Genomic DNA, 23,737 nt, shown 5'->3' on the forward strand with positions numbered 1-23,737 from the left:
TTTAAGACTAACCTACTAACTCACATTTTGGCAATATAAAAAGACTAAACATAGTACCATATTGTGATGCCCAGGCAGCAGAAGCATTTTTAAATGCTTTCCAGAAATGAACACAATAGCTATTTGTCCTAGTGTAAGTCCTTTTTTCTTACTGATTAGATTCATAATAGATCCAAATTACCTCAGTTTATTTTTTTTCTGTATGGCATGTTCTGAAAAATGAACTCATATACTTTATTCTCTAAAAATAGACATTTTCAAATTTATGAAGGTGATTATTCCTATAATAATTACTGAAACAAAAAACTAATTGACCAGGACTTAAGGTCATTTATCATACATTCCCTTTGTGAACACGCATGAATCTGACTCCTTAATTTTGCTTGTCTGTTGTCCATTATCTTCATTTGCCTCCAGAAAGCTGTTTTAAAATAAGATATTGACCACGGAAAGTTCATGTAACAATCCATTTGTTTACAATGATTTCCTTATTACAAACAAGGATTCACACAAGTGAATAACATCATAGCCACTGTGAGATAGTTAAGCCATGCTTAGAGTACTCAGGAATGCATACAATAAGTGACTGTCTTTCTGTATGTTGATTTCTCGGATTACCATTTTATTCAGTGTTTGAGAGCGCTCAGTAATAATAAAATGCATTAGGCATGATTCATTTCCAATACTGTCATCTACATTTTAATAAGTCTCAAAATTATGGAGGAGAAAAATGACAAAGACTTATGATAGTTAATACAAATTTCAATCTATACACTTCATTTTAAACAATATTCTAGGCTGTTAACTAAGGGTAAAAAGGGTTTGTAATAACAAGATCTCCTTCTCTCTCAAAAGGACCAAGGCAAAGAAAGACTGGTGCTATGTGAAATATACAGGTAAACTGACACAAAGGTACCCTCAATTCACTAAAAATAGCAATGAAAATTGATGAAGGGCATAAAGCATACTTGTTCATACACAGTCAGAAAGCTTTCTCGATGCTTAGTGAAATCTCCAAAAATACAAAAAACATCAGCTTTAGTAAGATTAGTTTATTGATATCAAAGGTGGAACTCTAACTTAATGCTATTAAAAAGGTTTGAGAGAGAGAGACTGATCCCTCTGGAGAGCGCTTTGCACCTTCCTAGGATGGATGTCTAAACCCAGTAGGGTGAATCACCCTGGGGAGGTACCAATTACATCTCCACTGACTACTGAAGTAGCTGAGACAACAACCTTAGATGAGGCAGCTAACTCTCAGAGAGCAGATTAGGAGAAATGAATGTCTCCCAGCAAAGGTTTATCTGCATTGCAGATGAGGCTGCATTTGAATACAGGAAGACATATCTGCTCCAAGTTTAAGTTTACTAGCACAACATAGCAGTAATGAGAAGTTGCCAGCACAGGCTTCAGCAAGAGAGATACTCTTGCTGGTCAATGGTCTACAGTCAAGGTACCACATGATCACTATGCTGATGAGATTAAAGTCAGAGCAGGGGTTTTTACCTGTCATAGAATTATACCTCTGTTTGTTCAAAAGAATGCCTGCAGTCTAGAGGTGACCTTTTCACCTCAGCTTAGCACACACACCAAAATTTCTTCACAGAAACAGTGGCAATTGTTTCTACCTCTTAGACAACCTACAGGAAATCCTGTATTTTAACATTTAGTTTTACCCATATGGGGATAAAAAAATATCACAATAAATCAACATTACCCAGTACCTAGGTGAAATAAGCTAGGTGGGGTGCCTGACTAATCTAGTGGCCTTATACAGTGGAGCGACTGCATGAGTGGACAATGGGAGAGCTATGGGTGTCATCTACCCAGACTTCTGTAAGGCCTTTAATACTGTCCCCGACAACATTCTTGATGCTAAATTGGAGAGATATGGGTTTGATGGATGGGCTGTTAGATGGATAAGGAATTGAGCAGATGGCCATATCCAAGGATTTATAATCAATGGCCCAAGGTCCAAGTGGAAACCTGTAACGAGTCATGTCCTTCAAGGGTCCATACTGGGATCAATACCATTTAATTTCTTCATCAGTGACATAGACAGTGGGATTCAGTGCACCCTCAGCAAGTTTGCAGATGACACCAAGCTGAGTGGTGCAGTCAATTCACTTGAGGGAAGGGATGCCATCCAAAGTAACCTTGAGAGGCTTGGGGAGTGGGCCCATGCAAACTTCATGAAGTTCAACAAGGCCAAGTACAAGGTCCTGCACATGGGCCAGGGCAATCCCCAGTATCAATACAGATTGTGGGATGAATGGATCGAGAGCAGCCCTGCAGAGAAGGACTTGGGGATACTGATGAATGAACAACTCGACATGAGTCAGCAATGTGCTCTTGCAGCCCAGAAAGCCAACCATATCCTGGGCTGCATCAAAAGAAGCGTGGCCAGCAGGTGGACGGAGGTGACTCTGCCCCTCTACTCTGCTCTTGTGAGACCCCACCTGGAGTGCCACTTCCAGCTCTGGGGTCCCCAGTACAAGAAAAGCATCGACCCGTTAGAGTGACTCCAGAGAAGGGACATGAAAATAGTCAGAGGGCTGGAACACCTCTCCTGTGAAGACAAGCTGAGAGAATTGGGGTTGTTCAGCCTGGAGAAGAGAAGGCTCCAGGGAGACCTTATTGCAGCCTTTTGATATATAAAGAGGGTTTAAGAGAAAAACAGAGAAAGACTTTTTACCAGGGCCTGTAGGGACAGGACAGGGGGGCAATGGTTTTAAACTGAGAGAGGGTATGTTTAGACCGGACATAAGGAAGAAATTTTTTATGATGAGGCTGGTGAGGCACTGGAACAGGTTGCCCAGAGAAGCTGTGGATGCCCCATCATTGGAAATGTTCAAGGTCAGGTTGAGTGGGGCTTTGAGCAACCTGATCTAGTGGAAGGTGTCCCTGCCAAGGGGGGCCCGGGGTTGGACTAGGTGATCTTTAAGGCCCCTTCCAATCCAAACCATTCTATGATTCTATGATTTCATGATAAGGAAACTGTGTAAAACATTGTTTGGACTAGCTCTGCTAGGGAAACAAAATAATTTTATTGACAAATTCCTGCTTATAATTAACATAAGATACAAAATTAGTGAAGCAAAACTGTGTATGATATAACAGTGGATGAAGCAGATGCCTATTTAAACTTAGCTCCTGAAACAATACAGGTACAATACAATTATGTTCCCCTTGACATATTTTGTTGCATTTTGGGAGTAGATGGGATTATTCAAGTCTGTTGTAATGGTCCTGTAGATATGACTTTGATGGGTAAGAAGATGGTAACCAAGAGCTAACTAGAGGAGTATGCAGCTGCAATATAGACAAAATTTTTTGCTGTATGTTTTTCCTCTGTCCTCAAGCTAAGAACCATGTTTTCTTGCAGTTTGACACAAGTAAATAATCTTGTTTCAAGGCAGTGAAGCAGCCCATTTGTATGTATTTCATTTCTATCCTTCTTATTTCAAATCTTCCTGAGTTTCTCTCTGCTGATTTCTTCTTTTCAGTCAGAATTTCTTATCTGTCTAATATCTGACCGGCATGTATGTAGGTCAGAGCAATTATATTTCTTTGTTAAGCTTGAAACAAGGGAAGCCATCTCCCTGTTACATGGCCTTAAGCAAAAATAAGCCATTCAAGCTGAAAAATTTCCTGAAGAAAAACCTAAAAAGGAGATGAGGAAACTGATTATGCACATAGGAAGAAAAAAGCAACCAGAAAACCCAAGAAATGCTAGAGAATAATTTCCTAGAATGAGCTTGGGAAAGGATAGAAATAAAGTATCATGATTCAGAGCTGCATGTTGGGAGTGGGATTTCTGACTAAAAATAATTGCTTTCTCTTTGTTCCTACTGCCTCAGCAGAAAGAGAACTCCACGTGCACTCTTTGTTGAGCAACACAATTTCACTAAGAAATGCTAGACCCAGAGTGTGTCCATTACCTTTTGGGATGGTGCAAAGAGGGTCGGCTTGGAGGTTGATTCGCTGCTATGCACTGGTTCTAGGCCCTTATGTCCACACTACATATTAACCAGAAAAGAAGTTTATTCCCATTGTTGATCCTAGATGCACATCATGCATGGGCAGAGAGCTAAGCACTCTGTAGAGGACCTCACCTCCTCACTGGAAGTGGGGTGCTCTAGATGGTGCCCTGCTGCACGACTTCATCTCTCCAGGAGAGAAACTGGTGGGTGCTTGAGTGTCTACCACAAAACACAAAGTATATACAATAGACATTACCAGATGGGCATATCACTGGATTCATTTCCATGTCCACCCATTTCTAAACTCAGATCTTTTGTTGAATTTCTGCAGATTAGATTGCTGGTGGAAGACCTCACTCCGCCAACTGTATGTCATCAAGGAGTTTCCTGTAAAAACAAAAATAAAATTCTGCCTGACAACCCCAGTGACACTGTGATTCTATGATTCTATAAATATGTATTCTTATGTAGCTGTGTCCTCACTTTCTTCTTCTTTCTGTGACATGTTTGTGCTATTCCTTTTTGACTACCAGTGCACTGGGCGCGGGTGCCCAGGCGCTGGTGACGGGGGCTGCGGGGCGGGCGGCCTGTGTGAGGAGAGGCCGGGGCTGCCCCGTGCCGGACACAGCCGGTTCCAGCCGGCTCCAACCCCCCCACCCCGGGGCACCGAGTGAAAACGTATTTAAGAAAGGGCAAAATGCTGCACGGCAGTGAGGAGTGAGGGGGGAAAAAGTGTGAGAAACAGCCCTGCGACACCACGGCCAGAGGAGGAGGCGGGGAGGAGGTGCTCCAGGTGCCGGAGCAGAGATTCCCCTGCAACTGCAGAGGAGACCACAGTGGAGCAGGTATTTCCCTGCTGTCCCTGGAGAGACCACGATGGAGCAGGTATCCACACTGCAGCCCATGGAGGACACCGCACCAGAGAAGGCGGATATTTGCTGAAGGACTGCTGCCTGCGGAGAGGACCCACGCTAGAGCAGGGAAAATGTGAGAGGGAAGAAGAAGCAGAGAGGAGCTGTTACGGATTGACCATAACTTCCATTCTCCATGCACCCTGTGCCGCTCAAGTCAGGGAGGAGGTCAAGGAGTCAGGAACAAAGGAGTAAAGTTGAGCTAGGGAAAAATCATGGCAGGGAGGGAAGGTGTTTTAATTTCTGTCTTTCTTTGTCACCATCCAAATCTATTTTAAATGGCAATAAATTAAATTGATTTTCCTCAAGTCAGGTCTGTTTTGCTGTGAGAGTAATCGGTAAGTGATTTCCTCATCTTTGTCTCGACCCACAAGCTTTTCCAACTTATTTTCTCCCTCTGTCCTTTTGAAGAGGGGGACTGAGAGAACAGCTGGGTGGGCATCTGGCAGCCAGCCAAGGCTAAACACTACAACCAGGCAGTTTCTTAAATCAAAACAGTACCTTGAGAAACCTTCTATGTGCATAATTCATATTATTAAACAGTCTTACACAGTCCCTCACATATGACACTGTCCATCTGCTTTGATCAGAGGTTCCTATTGCTTCAGATACCTTCTTCCATAAAGGGACATCAATGGCTTTTTAAATTAGCTTGAAACAAAGACAACAAAAACAATGATCATATTTTTTTAAAAAGTGTTTTCTAAGGCGTGCACTGTAATACCTTGACCTTTCACCTGTCTTTACTTACAGCTTAAAACCAAAATTTAGGCAGTAACTACTTCAAATAGCCTTTAGTAATCCTGTAATGTATTTGTATAGTACTAAAATTTTTTCAGTTACACAGTTACTCTTTTAACCAATTACTGAATTCAGAATAACAGGTAGGCATTTTCAGAGTACACTTCTCACATCCTGGGTAGATTCTGTTTCTTAGAAAGCACTGTTTTCTTTCAAAATAGAGCTGCTGGAGCAGTGATGCTACTTCAGTTATAAGGAGCAGTCCTTGGAGCAAGACCTGTGGCCTGCTCTTCAACCACAGAGGACTTTGCTGACAACCGAATTAAAAGCCAGGTGCCCTTTTGCACAAGCACTCACTTTCTTCCTGTCCCATGAATCTTACCTTCTTTTTTTTTTTAACACTTTCTTAACTCTAAGAGATGTGGAGGCTGCAAGCTCTGAGAACAGATTGCAGCATGATGTTTAGAGTTGAATCCTGAAAGACAGGAGAGCAGTTTTTGAACACTTCAGGGCAAAAAGATCAGATATTAGTTTCTTACTTTCTGCATGGGCATTTTGAGGACAAAGCCATTGTACAAAAAGGTTCTACCCCACAGGTAATTGGTGGCTACGTTATGAACCTAAAAAGACTGAGTTTTGAACTGTATGATTTTTGAAAAACATCCTCATTCTCTTGATCAGGCGTTATATTCCAAATAACTATACCTCCTGTATTTCCCGTTCTGGTAAACTGCCGTGGGGCAGCTCTTGGGTTTCCAGAAATGAGGAATTGGAAATATAGCAAGAATTCTTTCTCATAGGATCCATTTCATGCAAGGCTTATATAAATGTATGATTCCACTGCTTGCAGATTTATGCTATGCCAATACAAAACTTTAGACTCTTTGCAGATGCTTCAGTATACATTTTTCTACAGAATTACAGACATACCAAGATGCCAGACACATCAAGTACTGCAAAAGCTGCTTTGATCTCTACTGATAGAATACTTACTGATCTGTTCCACATACCATACAAAAGTGCAAAATCAGGAAAGCCCCATTAATGGCACTTAATACTATAATGCAAACTGAATTTATAAAAAAATGGCAAACAACATAGCAATGCTACTACTACAGATTGCTATATATCATTCTGGAAAAATACCATTAACATCATTCCACTTTTGAATGCTATAATTTCACCATGGAATCAAGGAAGTTCCAAAATTAATCTGCCTCTCTTCAAAGACATCAATTTGATGCCTTTTCCAGATTCTCTTCCATAATGTTCACATTTCTAATCTCCATGTAAGAGAGCAGATGTGTACTGGGCTGGTGCTCAAATACCCTGCAGAGGGAGAACTGAATAAATATGTTCTTGAAAGTTAATTTATTACTCTTATGTTGCTTCTAAAGATCAAGACTTTGAGCGAGCATCTTGACAGCCGAAACAGATGGACAGCTCCACAGTGTAAACATTTTCCAGAGGAATGTCCCTTGCTCTCCGGTTTACTCCACAGTTTCAAAGCAGTGTTCATTCAGCTAAGTGGTATCTATTATATGCCATACAAATAAATGACAATACAGAATTCTGGGGGCATGAATGAGCAGTCCAACTGCCTTTAAATACAGAAGTCAGCCAAGAACTTACATTTAATATGTATAGCTTCATGCTTTGTTTTCTGAGTGAAAAATAGGGCAAGTATTACTTTGTTGATTACATTGTACATAGAAGTCACACAATATCAAAAGATCCAATGGTCTTTTATTATTTACATGCATTGAAGTGCCTAATTATTCAGCTGTATTTATCTAGATGCTTCTGTATGCCTCTGTATGCAAAGAAGTAAAGATAATGATATTTGTTTCAATGTGCAGCTACACTGAAAATACTAAAAGCACCTTTTCTCTCTCAGACCAATAGCATATAAATTTTCTGAAAATACTTTAAATGGAGCTGTGGAGCTTTGAAAAAGCTCCAGATTCTTCCAGAAGGATAACCACTCTTTAAAAGTTGCATATATCTGAGAAGGGATTAATATTTAAATCCATTTTCAGCTAGAACTACACATAATTTTTCTATAGTAAAATGAAAGCTTTAGATCTCTGCTAGCTGATACATACATTCTACTCTGCCAAGTCCCAAATTATCATTTGTATGAGAGCTTCTGAACCTATGACCATTTGCGCAAGCACTCAAAAATACAGCAAAGTGTCTGCCCCAAAATCTATGGTATGCACGAAAAAGTCTGAGACAATGAAGTGTTAATAGCCTTAATTATAGGTAATTGTAGTTAGATGTAACTCAAGTGACTTCCTGAGGGAGCAGTTTAAGTTGCCTTCGTGTAGTAATACATACAGATCTTATTAAAATGATTGCGAATTGCTTAGAAAATTAACATGTACAAAGTCCTAAAGATTCAGTTGAGTAATAAAAATGATATATACATTACTGGCCTATATACATGACCCTCTTTCTCATCAGAAAGCAAAAAAGGAACTGTTATCTGGCCTACCTGAGGCCAATACGGTCAGTCGCCTCATTCAAATATTAAGTGAAGGATAAATTCCGTAAAATTGATTAAACTTGTACTAATATTTTTGGTACTAAGGAATACTTTATAAACTTAATTTCAACATTCCATTTATTTGTATATCCACATACTTGGTTAGCATTCTTGGATGAAAGGGGTGATTTAAAACCTAATATAAAATTCCTGATAATATTTCAAAGATATACAATAGTATATATTAAGCAACATTTGTCACACAACATGTGGAAAGACTAGGCCAATGAACAGGGCGCAAGATGGAAGTTTTACCGTGCATATCTTCAACCTACCAGCAGCTTAGTGTGTCAATGAAGAAGCGTCACAGCACCTCTGGGCCATTTTCTTCTGATGTCTACACTGAGAGAGAGACAGCCCGGTGGATGGCTCACAAGTGTTTAAAAATGGTAGTAAAATCATGCAGGAGCATAAAGTGCTTATATTTATTATTCTGCCCAGTACAAGGTATAAGAAGAACTCAGGCAACTACTCCTTCACTTCACTACAGTCCTGCAAAGGGCAATGAGTAGAGATTCCTCCATTTCATGCACATACCACACTTCTATGAATCCACACTCATCTTCCAGCTAGGCTGCCACAGCAGAATATCCACAGGACTCTGCAATGAACTTGTTCTCCTTGAGAAAATCTAATCATTTCCACACAGCTCCAAGGTAGACACTTCCTCACAACCTAAATTTTACCCTCTCTGCCTCACCAGAAACTGTGTACAGGGAGTAAATGCGACCAAAATATGCAATCCCTTTCAGTCATTTCCTGTGGTGGTGCCCTGGGTTGAAATGGTTTGTGCCGCTTTGCCAGAAAAGATCAAAGGCTTGAGTCCATTCCTGCTGTCTCTCCATTTGTCAGAGGGGTGGTCTCCACATAGTCTAACATTCTTTGCCTCAACCAGTTATTCCAACTGGGATTTATCCAACTGGGACAACTGGCACTGGAATGCCTTACTCCATACAGCAGCTCCAAGCAACTCAATTTCCAACTGCTGTTTGGGTCTGCTCTCCAAAACAAGATGCAGTCCTAGACGGGACTCACAATAACACAGAATATTAAATATGCACCCATGAAATCTTAAATGAAGGGAAAAAAATCCATCAGCCGAAATCCTGACTGCAGCACACCACATGTATTTGTTGAAGAAGTAATAAAATAAAATAATCAAGCTCTTAAAAATAAAAAAGGGGGGGGGGGTGTGGTGTGTCAATTTGCCAGGCACCTTTTCACTTCTTAATTTTTGTCTGGTCCCAATCTGCTGTACTGAGGAGAATCCATAGGTATGAGAGAATCATACTGCTGGATCTCCTTCCCCCCCCTTCCTTTTCATTTTGGTGATAAAATTCAAAAGCTAATAAAATCAGACAGATTATAGCAGCATTGATGAATGGCCATGTCTGGATTTCCTGTCTGGAGACCGGAGCAGGCAGTGTCTGAGAAAGAAGACAAGGCAGTCACTGCATAGAGAGAAAAGGAATATCCAGCAGATGGATTATGTCTGGCTGCTCCCATTATTAATACTGATCTGTATCAGGCAGTGATGAATACATAGAAGCACTCAGAAATACTAATGGTTTCACCCTTTAAGTACTAATTTCTACCCTTCTATCCTATTTAACATTAAAAATGCTCTCTGATCTTGTCATTGATGGAAATGGTTATAATGAAGAGGCAGGGCTCTTGGGAAGAAAGAATATACTAGATTTAATGAAAAATATTAAAATCAGCTTTAGAGGTAGAGAAGTCATAAACTACAATCACAGAATATCAGAGAAAACTCTCTCCCCCTAAACAATTTATATTCTTATTTAAATGTAATTTTTAACTCCTAAATCTAAGGATATTTTCAGTTATCAAGACTCTGGACTAAATACATTCTGAGGCATTAAAAAACTAAGGAAGACAGGACATATTAGTTAACATACAGACAGTAATATAATCAATTAAACAGCATTCCTACTGTACTGAAGTTAAGCTTAGCATTACAAAAATCTCTGAATCTCCATTTCCTTGGATCTTTAACTCTTTCAGAAGGCTCCCTGAAGAAGTCAAAGAATGTGTAGGCAGTGACTGCCAAACAGGTCAAAAAAAATCTCACCCTAAGGCCTGAAAGTGCCTAAATATCCACTAAATCAAACTGGAAACAGAAGCAGCTCACCAGTCTGGAGGAGACAGCTAAAAAAGACCAACCAGGCTGTAGCACCTACCAGTAGCACTTACCTAGGATGAAGTAGGGGAGATCATTTTGATTGGGAGGGGGTTCGGGTGTTGACTCTCAGACTTCACAGTTCTTGTTGATTATTCTGCCAGGAGCTATCTGGGGTACTAATCTGACCCAGGACAACAGGATAGGCTCTGGCCAGCTGAAAACATTTTCTTGTGACCTCCAGCTGCTTCATGACACTCCAGCAATTTTCTTTTTTGACATGAAAAAAAGCAGGGTGACATTTCCTCCTGAGGCACACCAGGAGCTGTGTGATATGTGTTTAGGTACCAGGGAAGGCTCTTAAGATCTAGTTGCTGAAAAAGAGTTGCTAAAAGAGAATGCAAGCTTGACTTGATGGCTAAGGAGAGTGGGGGAAATGTAAGCAGCCACAAATGTAATGTAGGTGGTATCTATCAGCCAAGACAGAAATGAAGGAACATAACTGAGCGTGACAACAAAATTTTTCATAGTGGCTCAGTCTGAGGATTGTAGGCACCAGGTTCTCAGCCACCAGGTAGCTGAAATCTGTAGATCTGCATTGTCACGTGCCACACCAACCATTTGCGTTAAGCGAGAAACTTCTCCTGGGCTTAAGCTTCCTTACAAAACGCCCCACAAACAGATGTATAAGAGGGGAAGGAAAAAAGAGGTCTCTGTCATTTGTTCTCCCTCCTCTTTTTCCTGGAAATACAGGTAAGCTTTGGTCTGGATCATGCAATAAAGATAGGCAGAGCAGACACTCCCATAGCTGCTCTGGTTCCTGCCTATGCTACCAATACAGCGTTTCCCGACTCCTTTTTCTGTGTCTGAGATCCTATCCCTCAGCTAAGAGTATTTATAAACTTAGTTGTCAGCTAAGAGAAGACATAAAACTGTGGAGGTAGGCCACTAACTTTACAAACCCTCTAGCTGAAGCATTTCTTTCTTTCTAGCCAGCAGGTAGTTCTGTAGCAGTTTGACTCTTTTTGTTTAGAAAAACAGGTATCATCTTATAAATCTCAAATAAGTCTCAAATACCAGATAGTCTTCTAGACTATCTTATTCCCAAATAACCTTATGGACTATTTTATTTAGAGCAACCTTCAGGAACTCAAGTACTGTTTTGAACATAGTGTCACAAATTTAGTGTCCCAAGAGGTCTCTAAGAAAGCCTACTTCAGTCACAAAATATGATTTTTCAACACAAATTTTCCCTGAAATGAGACTTCATTCTCTTGAATACAAGTAACATTTTCTTCATTTTGTCTGTCCTTTGCCACTTTTAACATCAGATTTCAATCACACCAGAGAAGCTGCCCTTCCATGCCTAAAACCAAGGACAAGAAATGAATAATATTGTTTATTTTCATTACTCTGCCAGTGACTTTGTGGGTAACACCAGGAAAATCAGTGTCTGCTCTGTTATTCTTTCATTTTTCTGTAAAGTAGAGGTACTAACAACCACTTGTTTTTTTATATTTAGTTGCAAGCTTATGTTATATGAGCTTTTGTAAAATGCTTTGACATTTCTGGGAAAAAATCGAAGCCATAAATGCCATCTTCATATATATAGATATTCAACTGAATCATTCTTCCCTTCCTTTTACCCCTAAAAATGAGAGTTTGATTTTTGTTTTGTTAGCAAACCTTCATTTTTACAATGAAGTCTTTATTACTACACACATGAACTCCCTAAGAAACAGACTATTATTTTAAGAAACATTGTCTCCTTTCCTAGAACCTACATAAAAACTTTTTTAGTTTTTCATTTTTGAGGAAAAAAAGGAAGAATATTGTAGAACTTTTCCATAGGCTTTCAGGATACCCAGAGCTCTTTGCAGTTTCCTGAATAAGGCATTAAACATTGCAAGCCTTTCTCTCATGTGAACATTATTCAGTCACGCAAGATGTTCTATACAATCATTGGAGAAAACTTTGATACTCTTATTAATACTGAGTAATACTTAACTAATAGGTTTCAGAAGAAAGTGTTACTCAACATAAGATTCTGAACAAGTAAGACTATTAGAGTCAGAACTTTTTATGTAGACTTTCCAGGATAATTTAACTGAAAATATTTTTAAATCTAGACATAAACAAAATCAAAACAATGCACATTATTAATTCCAGAGGAAAAAAAAATACATTTTTTTGACATCTCTGTTTTATGGCCTTGTGGATACTATCACAATATCATTGCATACAAAAGTTTTGTCTTCAGCTTTTCATCCTGATTTTAAAAGCATTATACTTTATGTATCAATACATTTAGAACCACTACATTAGAAAAATGAGTGTTTCTTTATACATTTGTGTATAAAATTAAGTTATTGGAAATAACTTGAATAATTTGGGAAGGGAGGCCATATTTTTCAAAACATAGCACAAGCCATTAGTTAAAACAAGTATTTTAAAAACAGCTCTACCAATGTGGATGGAATTTGTTTTAATACCCTTGAAAAGCCCATGATTTATGATCTCTGTCAAAAGGTATTATGGATTTTTACAGTTCCTATTCAGATCAGCATATTTCTAATCTCATAATGTAGTATGGAAAGTAACTGCTTGGACTTCTCCATTTTGCATTTCTATTTGCAGTCCAACACATTCCTTTAGGAACATGAAGTTCCATATGTCTCTCTTCATTAAGTCAACAGTAAAGCAATATATGTTTGTCTAAAGCCTTTACAGTTGTCTTCTATTTCCAGATGTTATTGTACTATTGGGTATTATATAGTCTCTGAAGAATGAGGTCTCTAAACAGTTATTTCAGGTGTGTATGCCATTAAAACCAATAACTACACTAAATATTCAGAAAGGTCAAGGCAAAAGCTAAATGAACTGCTGCAGGGTTTGGGAGTTTCAGTTATAAATCAACATCAAATACTTAAAGGTACTTCTTATCTGCAGCTTATCCTAATATATCAATAACATGCTGCTTGTTGTAGCTGAAAACTAGGGCTGAAGTTCTAATTTTTCTCAAGTCAGTATCAAGCCTCCTGACAGCTTTACACAGAACTGTGATTAGCAGAACCCACTAATTCCAGCATTTCAGAGAGGTCTGATATTTAAATATCTGTGGAGTTAGCAAACCTGGAACAGCCACCCACATATACTTAGCAAGGAAGAATGATGAGCTGGTTAATCAGGGGGAGGAGTTTTATGAAGGCATTTTGTAGCTCCTACAAATAGTTCAATTTTAGCAGATATTTGCCTGCTTATCAATTTCATGCTTGCACACAAATAGACTCACAGATAGTTTCTAAAACACGGTGCTGTTTATGGTGTTAACATTGGCCTTCAATTCATTGTACCAAAGGAAGACTTGGAGAGTAAGTTCTTTATAAATTCCTTCTGCACTACCCAGTTTCTCTCAGCTGTTGCATTACTGTTTCAGCTGCTCCAATCAGATACGATTCCTGGTTTTTTTTGGAGGACCCCAATGTTTGTTTCACTGCTATTGCATAGCTCACCACATCCGAGTGTTTGCTACAGGTGAGGTATGTGACCAGTGGCCATTCTCACGGTTCCTGGGAATGTTAAAAGGAACAAGACTACCACAAGCAAGGAAATAAAGCAAATCTTTTTAAACCATAGTTCCTAAAAGTTTCTTTAAAATTCTGAAGGCTGTACTTTTAATTTGCAGACCTCTCCTCAAACAGGAATGCTTTGTCCAAGTCTGGAATGTGTCTGCAATACTCTTCTCCAAAAGGCAACCACCCATGCAGTATGTCAGGCACTCTGGTTTGGCTTTGACAAGGTTAAAGAGGGGCAGGAATCCAACTGGAATGAAAGCTGAAATCAGACTTGGTTGAAGTTGCCTGCTGTGAAGAATGCTGTGGGTGAAGAAAGACCACCCTCACAAGATGGTAATCACAGCACAACATTAGCTAAACACAATAGTTATGCAGGGTGATAGCGCTGCTGTCATCCTAACAATGGAAAATCCAATTACTTCTATGGAGCTCCCATTAGGACTTAGGATAATAGAAACAAATGCATGCTTTCAATACACTTTCAGAGCATTGAGTGTAGTTTAAGCCAGTCTGTCGGCCTGAATAATTTGGATCCTCACTGTAGTCAGCACTGTACTTACCATTTTTCTACATGATCTTTTTCATGGTGCCAGCCTTAAAGGCATCTTTGCTTCTTTTTTCCTTCTTTTCCAGTAAAGAATTTTCTCTCCTTGATGCTATACTAATCACTCCATTTCTAAAAGATCGTCCAAAAATTAAACTCTCTCCCAAACTCAAAAGTCAGTGAAACTTGAGGACACCCACTTAACTAAAAGTGCTGATCTTAAGTGTGCCAAGAGCAACAGTGGTACCCAAACAGCAGATAAGAATCAAACTGAAAACAGGAGGAGGTACCTCACAGCCCCATTTGTGGCTGAAACTCAGTCTCTTCTCAGCTCTGCTGTGACTGACAGAAGCCATCGACCTTTGGTTAGTGGCATTTCCAGCCCTTACCCACTAATGGAAGAGGTGCATTTAGTAGCTCCATTGTCTGGTTTCTTGCTTTTGGTTTTAAATGCAGGCTCATACCTCACAGAAGTGACCTATAATAAAATCAGAGAACCTATATTAGCATAGCTTTCAAGATGTCCTCCTAAGTGATCCTAAGTCAAGAAATGATAACACAAGGCTTTGTGAGGATAGTCAAACAGGGAAGCTGAAAGTCATGAAAGAAATGGGGGAGAAGAGTTGGATTTCTGCCTCATTAGAAGTCCCTATCACCTCAGTAAAATGACAAATACTGTCTCCACAGAGATCCAGTATGCGCAGCATAGTGAAAACAGCACAAGGGAAAACACAAACTCATCAGAAGGTCAGTTCAATCAGCAGTGAGAATGCCAGATAAAAGCTCCCCTGCCTTTCACCACCCACAAAGGGAGAGCTGTAATTCTGGAGTGTAATAGTCTTCCCTGCACTCCATATCTAGTCATAGGGCTCTTCAGCTTTCTGTGGTTCACTGCAAAGACATACATAAAGATAAGGGACAATAAAGAGCAGCTAAATCATAAATAATATTCTCCATCCACGGCTTGTCACTAAGATACATATGGAAAACTCCTGCTCTCCCAAGAGAACAGACTGAAGGCAGCAAGAGAGAAGCAGTCCCACCTGTGAAACCTGTTTATTACATATCAGGTTATTTTTTCACTGAGCAGGCCACTACTAAGGGAAAGTGACTTTGCCACTAGAGCACAAGGAGGAGGGAGCACAATGCGACAAATGAACACCAGACTTCAAAATATGCACTGTTAATGCAAAAAAGATAACGAGCTCATCATATAATGTAAGCATTTCTGGAAAGGGATCTGTGTTAACAGATTTTTTTTTCCAATTTAGGATTGCTAGTTTTCAATTAGTCAACACGGTCGAAGCTGGAAAAATGAGCTATATAAAACCTTAAGAATGATATAACAATTCTAACAAACAGTGTTTCCACCCTTCCTTCCTCTTTTGTCTCGCACAGCTTTGAGGAAATACAGTACACACACATAAACAGCTGTACCTGCAAGTTGTTACATTTCATTTGTGTTGCCTCTATTCACTGGGTCCTTGCTTACACGATAGAAGTGGACAGGTTTATTCTGTTAGAATTTTATAGGCAATATAAATTTTTAAGTCTTGCCTGTACTGTAAGTCCTGTCTTGAAAATGCAATCTGCATTAACAGGATTTTGTAGGAAGGAACATCTAAATCAATAAGGTGAACCCAAAACACCCCAGGTTTTGCGCATTCATTTTTGGATAAGTAACTGGAGAGCATGGCAAAGCTTTTTTGCATGCCAGCCTCTTTTATCTTCAAACAGATCCACAAATGGATTATTTATAGATGTGACAGCAGCCCTCCGAGTAAAGCATAAAGGGCAGAGATTACAAAAGATTGATTTCCACAGCTCGTTACTGCCATAAACCTATAACCCAAGCAGATGCACAGGGGAGAATTCTCTTCCTTAGGTCAGCTGTTTATTTCTGGCACGTGCTTACAAATCTCTGGGGAGGACTAAAAGGACATCCATATACTACAGTTTGAAAGAGCCGGTAAAGAAGTCTTGTTGCTGTAGTTTCCTCCCGTGTTTGCTTCCATTTCATGAATCACACGGTTAACCCAGAGAAGAGATCTATTTCTACCTGTAGTGTAAGCCATATGCACACTTATATGTGGAAACACTCCCACAAGCCTTGTATTCAGTGTCTTTTCTACTGAATTCACAAACTTTATGAAAATCAGCAGAATGAACTAACAGATGGATTTCAGGTTATTGCCCCATTCAATTTAGTAAGCAAAACACTGACAGGAGTTTTTCCTGTCTCATTTCCCTGAACAGTGAAAATATATAACATAAAACACCCCTAAATTTAAAATAATGTGGGCTTGGACATCATTTCAATTGCTCACATCATATGAATGCTTTCATGAACCTAGGACAGTGAGTTGTACAGGCCAGGATCAACTAAATGACAGTCAGCAGTGCTGGGTCCTGCTCTAACTATACACATAATGGAACACTCTCATGATTATACCAGTTCAAGTCCTCATTTTCATTTTTTACAAATTTCTCATCTTTCCTATTTGAAGCAGAGCTATAAATACACTTCTGCTAAGACAAGTATCCATTCTACCAATTTTAATTGATTCAGCTTTTCAAACAGGTTCAGTTCCTCCCTTTGCCTATTTGTTCCTTAGAAGTCAAGAAAGCCAAGGGTAAACAACAGCAAACTAAGCTCCTGGCTGTTCTTAAGAGAACTCTTCTACAGAATCAGAACGAATATCACTAAGTGTTCAGACACATCTGCCAGCTGACAAAAAGATATTTCAATTCCCTTTTTAAACTTAATCCTTAACAGGCTTCTTTGTTCTTACATTTGTTACAGTTTCCTCCAGTCTGCTCAGTTCAGGCATAGATCCCAGAACACATAAGGTACGGTTTTCATTCATTGTGTCCTAAACATAGGAAGAAATCAATACATTCAGCTTTCCCCTTCTGAGCTAAAGAAGCAGTGCCTAATTGGTACAAGCAGTCTTCGTCAGTCTGCTGCAGAACCATCACTCTGCAATGCTACAAACACCTCAAACACAACCCACTCAGCAACATAAGCAATTATATCGAAAGTTACTAGATATTCTTCCCTCACCACTTTGAATATAAATCACAGCTTCTAATTTAGCAGCTAGCCTCTTGAGACACACACACACAGAGGAAAAAAAAAAGCCCATAATGGCAGCTGCTTTTGTGGCCAAAACTCTGCAGCTCGCATTCCTATGGAGAGCATCAATCCAGTATCAGCAGGGCTCTTCTACTTCACACAGAGGCCAACTCTTAGTTAAAAGTGTTTTCAGAACAAAAACAGTCAGAGTGCTTTACTAAAAATAATGATCTAGGCCCTACTGCATTTTGGCCCATATTTCATGTTCTAAGACAGCTCCTCATTATTACTTGTTTTTTTCTTAATAAAAAGTTTGTAGACTTTGAGGGGGAGTAGGGAGAGGGAAAAGAGGAAGGGACTATGATATCACTCCAATGTGCTCATATGTGACAGCTGTGAATTTAACTCTCCTCTTAATCTAGCAAGTAGGCATTCAGCGATTGTGGACATTAAGCTCTCCACAGTCACTTTCTTAGCCTTAAAAAGACAGTTGCTAGAATTAAGCAAGTAGATGTACTTAATATAGTGTCTAAGTGGCTTTGATCAAAGATATTTTTTATTTCACATAAATAAATGTAGTTAGTGTGGTGAAAAGCATTACCATCTTGATTTCCATGGCCATGTGCCTTAATTTGTATTAACTGGGTGAAAATAACTACTGGCCCTTCCTAAAATTTATCAACCAGTTAATAAGTAGTAATATACCAACTTGTGCTTGTGTCCTGGATATTTACAGGCTGGCTAATATTCTTCTCCCCTCCCTGTTTCCCTCTGCTCCTGCCTCATCTGTGTCTGGAGACATAGCTAACAAAGTCACCTTGAAAGGATAAAAGGAAAAAGTGGACTCAGGGCAATGGGTGGCTGGTTCATACCTAAAGGATAACTGAGTCTGGAAATCCAAGATCTGTATAGCATGAAAGAGCCGCTGGTTTATAAGAAAACTTGGAACACCTCACATGAATAAATAAACAGTGAGGCACTGTTTCCAAGTCTTACATCAATACTTTCTTTTCTGACAGTCTTTATAAAGGCCATATTTAAAAAATAACATTCATATCTTAAGAATTCATTGGAATTGAATCGAATTGATAAAAAATGCTTAGAATTGTCTTTAAAAGTACATTAGATTGTATTGTGGCTACAGTTGGAAATTAAAGGCAAAATTACTGTTAATTCTGCACACTCAGTCTAATGGAAACCTTTCAAAGATTACTATATGCACAAGAATATGGTAAGTCAAATCACTCAAGTAATTTCTCCATGTCAGACTTCCTAAATAAGCTCTTGTACAAAGATATAATGAATTTTAATTGCATACAGAAAATGTCTGAAATCTAACCACAGGTATAACATGTTGTGCCAGCTATTTCAGACCTGCTTTTTTTGTCCCTTGCATTTCATTTTAATCACCCTGTTAAGAATAAGTTCATATTCACAAAGAGAATAATTTTTCTTTTAAATTATTAATTAAAAGATTAATGCACACCTTCAGATCTCCCATAAGAGCAATGTTCCAATATCTGTACAGCTTTTAATGAGGTGAGCAAGAGAGATCCCAAAACTATTCTTTTCTGTGGTCATATTTTCAGTCTTAATAAGAAAATTTAGCACCCAGTAAAGCACTAGCCTCAAAACCTGCTACAAAATATCACATACACTAGGTTGAAATATGGAAATAGCCTGTTACAGAAATGCAGAGAAATGGCTAGAAATGAGGACTGCCCTGTTCGACATCCCAAGTCTCCCAGAACAACTTTACTGAGTATTCAAATCAGGAGGAGATTGCTATATACTGTTGCCACTCCACACCAATCCCATATTCTACCATGGGCTTACTGTTCCTACAGGGAAAATTATACAAATCCACATTATTTCAGTTGATTGGATATGCAAAATATCCCATTTTTTTCAAGAGATATTAGGCAAACCTTCTAGACCAAGAATCCCAGCTCATGGCATGTGTAATTTCATATGTCTACCTTCAAAATGCCTAAGCAGCTCAGTTCTGCCAGTCCTGCTGTGCCAGCTCAAAGGCCAATGCTAAATATGCACTTTTTTCTTTTATTTGTGGCTTCTCTTTTGAAACATATACTCATTTCACAACATCCCCAGGGCCATCTGGTATCAGGTTGCCTTTCTAGGTGTATCTGTCCATCCCCAAAGTATTACCTGGCTTGAGCTCAGAGGTTAGGAAAGCTTACTGATAGAAGAAGGTAAATCAGATGTTAGTCAATAGAGAAAGACATAAATAAGTTTTTAAATCTATTATGTTACCATTCTCACACTGTGGACATGACTGATTCCTTTTCTGCTCATTTCTCTAAGCCAAATTTTTTTTGTATTATAAAAGACAAATTTTAAACTGCAGCAAGTACAAAGAAGTCACCGATCTCTCTTTTTTTTCTTTATGCATTACTATTATAGGAAAAATATAATATCGCTTTGGGTCAATCTTCTGTGAAAATTCACAGAGAGTATTAAATAGCCTTACTTTCAGCATCCATAATTTTAAATTGCATAAGCAACAGATGGGAACAAGGGTCATTTTATCCATTCTAGTGTGCGTTTTTTAAGTGTTGTACTTCTAGTTGTAGAACCTCTTAAATTGAGGCTTTATGTAAGAAATTACATAAAATAGCAGTTAGTTAAATTCACCATGGGAAAGAAAGACAAGAAGAAATAAATATGATAATAGGATGATTTAGAACAGCATGATCTCTTGATTGCAGTCTAAATATTAATACCTCTGTGTTTACTGTCCTAGTGCATGGAGAGAAAGAGAGGAGTCAGGATGACAGACTGGAGCAAGCACTCCTGGTGCGCAGCACCCAGGGAGTAGGACCACTATTAATGAGCGGTGGACACGATTTGATCTGCCCATTCCTGCCATACAGAAAGGAAGAGGACTTAATTAATGACAAATTATCACTTATCTGATAATGCATATGGCTCCTTGCCATACTCTGAAAATTACTTTTATAGTCTTAAGTTGCTCTCACTGTTTTGAAAGGTGAGGTGTTATATATTGACAAAAACCATAAAATCTTGGTTTTAATCTTGTTCCGTAGTAGAAAGCAAAAAATAGCATAAAATAGCAGAACAAAAAAAAAGCTATTTTAGCAGGTAGATTTTGGGCTGAATTCAGATTTTCATTTAGTTTCAGCTACAGAGGCTCCCTTCTTTATGTTATATGAAATTCCTATTCTGCCATTAAAGCAGTCTGGTAAACTACTAATTAGAACTATTAGCCTTAAATATCCTTTGAATTTTGTACATTCAGTCAGCACCCATCCCAAATTGTGCTTTGATCTTTGATGCAAATGTAGGAAGCACTCTCATGTCCTCCCTTGAGGAACATAGCCCTGTCACTTTAACTTTATGGTTGATGCTGCCTGGGGTTAATAATGGTATTGCTCCCAGATGCAATAAAGGAAGAGACCATGTTTTGCTGAGAAAGAGAATTAGACTCACAGTCCCTACAAACTCTTGAATTCTAAATGTCTTATTTGGTATTTGAAATATTTTATTTTGCACTGTATTATAAAAAGAAAATAATTTTAATATTTTTTATTGTCCGCAGGTAAAATGCAATGCTTCATTCTGCCACAGAGTCCCTTTTCCTTTAAGAACAGCTGTATGGATGACTTATTTTGAAAAGATTCCTTAGAGAACATTTTGTAAGACAACAATTGTAAATTAAAGCACAATTATAATTTATATTGAGTCCTTCTGGTCTTTTATGGTCTGACTCTTTATTAGAGCTACTATTAGCAACTCCCTGCAGAGCCTCTTTTTGTAATCAAAATGACAACTCATATCATCAGTGGCAAACATTGTTTGAAATGTAATACAACATTTCTTTGACAGAGGGACAGGCACTTTTAAATTTACAGCCTAAGCCTACACTATCAAAACCAATGGAAAAGCTCATCAAATTCAGAGGGCTTCTGATTAGGACAAGAGCCACGTAAATGAGTAAGTGTTTCAAGTGGCATTTTTATACTGATAAGAAAATCAAATCACTCCTTTGTGAATTTGCTGGTCTGAGGTGTGATCCTGCTTTCCAGTGCTGCTGATGCACTCCTTCCAGTAAGTCCTTAACAGAAAACACATAGGCAACCCCAGGAGCATCCCTTCTCCTCCACACTCCTCTACTTAGTTTTCTACTTGCTTTTCTGTGATGTCTCTAGCCCATGATTCCAGTGCTTCTTTCTGCACAGAGGAACTAATATTGTCACAGGTGAAATTGTTCACCCTGTGAGCTTAGACTCACTTGTACCCTGATGGCCATGGCACTCTTGTGAAGTGGGAGTTCAGGATTCATGTCTCTAATAAAAGTTATGAATTCAGTCCTAGGTTTTCCACTGCTAAGTGCTCCAGCTATTATGCTACTCAAAGGAGATAGTCAGCGTTCCTTTACTATGAACTGAACTCATCATCTTCAGTGTGTATTTCATTTGCTTGATAAATCAAGCCCTTCCAAGGACTTATGCATAGTTTACACACTTCTCTTCCTACCTCTGAGATACAACAGATCTTGGATGGGGACTTCATATCTCTGAACAGTGACATGAGAGCAAATGAACAGTCCACATGGCAACTTTAGCCCTTAGTGACTTGTGGGTGCCTACTCTCATCTCAGTCCCTAATACATTTTAGTGCAGTCAGTGTCTGTCTGCACAAGTGCTTCTGTATCTGTCAGACTAGTGGAAAAGTGATTAGTCCAAAGATATTGTACATTTGATTTTTAATACAAATACAAGCAACTAGCAAGGCATTTTCAATTCTTCTTTCTATAACTAAGTAGCTAGATTACATGTATCTGCAAGAATATCAATTCCTCCCCAGTGACTTGAAGAAAGTAGTTTTATAGCTCAGTAAAACACATTAAAGTGTGCATTCAAAGTGAAAAAAAAAAGTAAAATAAAAAAAAAGTAAAAAGGACCACCATTTATGACATCTGTGGAGGATTTGCTTTTTTCTCCTTTTGGAAGTCATCCCTTGCTGTTCACAATTATCTCTTTCTTTACAAGCAAGGAGCTGCAATAAATGGAATTATATTTTCCCTGAAGGTAGTGCCTCAGTTCTAAGGGTAATGATTTTATGTATTTATATTGGGACAGTAATCTGAATTGTGGGAACTACATTTTTTTTGAATACACACATTTAATACAAATGACGAAATGACGGTATTCTTATATATGGTGTTAAAAAAAGGACCTACTGAAAAGCATTCATACGTTTTGTCTCACAATTACATAATTCTTATACTAACCCTGCTGCCTACATCTTCACATTTTCAAGAAGTGTGAATTTGACAGATCAGATGTCAGTTCAGAAAAAGTACACTAAAACTTGCAAAAGGTTGGATGCCATTCTGGCTACACCGATTAAAGACTGACACATATTTGGAACATGCCAGTTCAAGATTGAAGATGACAACAAAGGAAAGTATGAAGACATGGAAGTTGTGATTGATGGGTGGTACATTATTCTAAATTAATACTTAAACTGGGAGCTGACATAGTGGAGCAAAGAGAAAAATTATGTATTTTATCTGATATGTTGCCCCTCACAATAGCATATACTGAAAGTTCAGAGAAAAATACTATGCCTTTTATAGTAAACACAAAATATCAAGTTAACTCTTTATAAAAACCTCCTTTATAACACAAATCATACAAGCAAATGCCCACTTGATTTTTATAGCTGATTATGTATTACCATTTACTCTGTCAGACCCAACCTTATGATTCTGACAGCTTTAGTACCTCTGTAACCTCGGCACAGTTATCTGCAACTCAGAGACTGCTGTCAAGGTCAAGGTCAAGAGTGCCAAAACCCAAATACCTCCTTCTGGACTCTTCCATACATACCCCTTTCACTTTACCCCAGTGTCTCTAACTTCCCTCCCAGCATGATCCCCTTACCTTTATTTCCCAACATCCACCCCCCTGCCTACACCCCCTGTATTTCTATATCACCTATTTTTAATTTTTCCTCTCCAGCATTTTCAGACGCCAGCACCAGGCTGCCTAACCCATGCTTGTCAAGCAGTTTCTGATGCAGGGTTGGGGCGAGATGGGAGGACACGTGCACTGGGAAGGAGACTTCACGTGTCGGTATCAGCTGGGCAATCTGACCACCTTTCCATATCACCTATTTTTCCTTGCATCCTCAGATCCTTTCCTCATGGCCAAAAGAATTGTTCAGCAGGCT

At 38.8% G+C, this 23,737-nt stretch overlaps 1 long non-coding RNA gene across 1 annotated transcript in view; it reads right to left on the reverse strand.

Moving 5' to 3' along the window:
• Nucleotides 1–453: 453 nt before the first annotated feature.
• Nucleotides 454–23,737, reverse strand: part of LOC138688971 (uncharacterized) — a 55,642-nt gene continuing 32,358 nt past the window's right edge. Inside the window, exons 9-11 of the long non-coding RNA XR_011327771.1 lie at nt 14,832–14,920; nt 10,398–14,198; nt 454–6,110 (exon numbers count right to left, since the gene is read on the reverse strand). This is a non-coding gene — a long non-coding RNA (uncharacterized lncRNA). The remainder of the gene's footprint in view (nt 6,111–10,397; nt 14,199–14,831; nt 14,921–23,737) is intronic.

The sequence above is a fragment of the Haliaeetus albicilla genome, chromosome 14 (genome assembly GCF_947461875.1).
Source record: "Haliaeetus albicilla chromosome 14, bHalAlb1.1, whole genome shotgun sequence".
Classification (NCBI taxonomy): Eukaryota; Metazoa; Chordata; class Aves; order Accipitriformes; family Accipitridae; genus Haliaeetus; species Haliaeetus albicilla.